The sequence below is a fragment of the Kryptolebias marmoratus genome, linkage group LG12 (assembly GCF_001649575.2).
Source record: "Kryptolebias marmoratus isolate JLee-2015 linkage group LG12, ASM164957v2, whole genome shotgun sequence".
Lineage (NCBI taxonomy): Eukaryota > Metazoa > Chordata > Actinopteri > Cyprinodontiformes > Rivulidae > Kryptolebias > Kryptolebias marmoratus.
In genome coordinates, this window is record NC_051441.1 from 22,327,512 (window position 1) to 22,328,960 (window position 1,449).

A 1,449-nucleotide genomic window follows, 5' to 3' on the forward strand; every position below is an offset into this window, starting at 1 on the left:
GCCCCACCTCCAGGCCTGGCTCCAGAGTGGGGCCCCGGTGACCCGCGTCCGGGCGAGGGAACACTGTGTCCAATATTTATGTTCATCATAAGGGGTCTTCGGGCTGCACTTCGTCTGGCCCCTCACCTAGGACCTGTCTGCCTTGGGTGACCCTACTAGGGGCATGAAGCCCCTGACAGCATAGCTCCTAGGATCATTGGGACACTCAAACCCCTCCACTACGATAAGGTGGCAGCCCAGGGAGAGGCTGTTGTTCATAAGACAAGTTTATTTATACAGCACCAGTTCACAACAAAAGTCATCTCAGGGAGTTATATAAAAGAAAAAAAATCTAAATCATGTATCCAATTCAAATCCAGTTTTAAATCCCTGTCAGTTCAGTTCCTATTATAATACAAACATACAGTACATTATACAATGCCAATTAATAAAAGTTATCTGTCTAAGGAAGCTGACAGATTGTGTCAAAATCTTCCATCCTGAGCAGCACATTGGCAACAGCAGAAAGGAACGACACCCTTTTAACAGGAAGAAACCTCCAGAGAAAACAACCATGATCAGGATGGGGTTTGAGAGGACAGGAAAGAGACACAGACAAACACACAATGATTAGTCCAGGTGTAGTTTCTGATGTTACTGATAGCAATAATGACAAATACAAACATGGAAAGTAGCAGCAGCAGAGTGAGGACATGTGGTCAGTTTTGTCCTCCAGCAGTCTAATCCTATCACAACATAACTAAAGGATAGCTCTGGAAACCCAAGCTGACCCTAAATAGGATTCATCAAAAGGAAAGTCTAAATTCTAATCTTAAAAGTAGACAGGGTGTCAGCCTCACGGACAGAAACTGGAAGTTGGTTCAACAGGAGAGGAGGCTGATAGCTGAAAGCTCTGTCTACCATTCTACTTTTAGAAACTTTAGGCACCACAAGTAAACCTGCAGTCTGAGAGGGAAGTGATCTGTTAGGAAAATAAAGAACAATAAGATCTTTAATATAAAATGGAGCTTGGTCGTTGAGAGTTTTGTACGTTAGGAGTAAGATTTTAAGTTTAAAATCTGTTTAAGTGTATAAATCTTAGTTATTCGTGGACTTATAAAATACAATACCTGATCCTGGGTATGGCCCATCAGAACATCTCTGTGGGTCATTCTCAACCATGAACTCCCTCAATGAGTCAATGAGTCCCCCACTTCCTGTGGTGAAGGGCATTCAGATGGATCTTCTGAGTAAAGTCTTGCCCCAACTCTCTCTTCTGCACCTCTCTGTTCCTCTCCTCATCATCATCATCTTCACCTCTCTTGTCCACATTCTCCTCTTTAGTGATTGACTTACCATGTCTGGCTGCACTAATTTTCCCAAACTGACACAGTGGTGGTCAGCAGAAATTCAAACCCTGGGCATCAAGGTTTTTGTGGCCTCAGTAGCTGAATTATTCCTACCTGATGT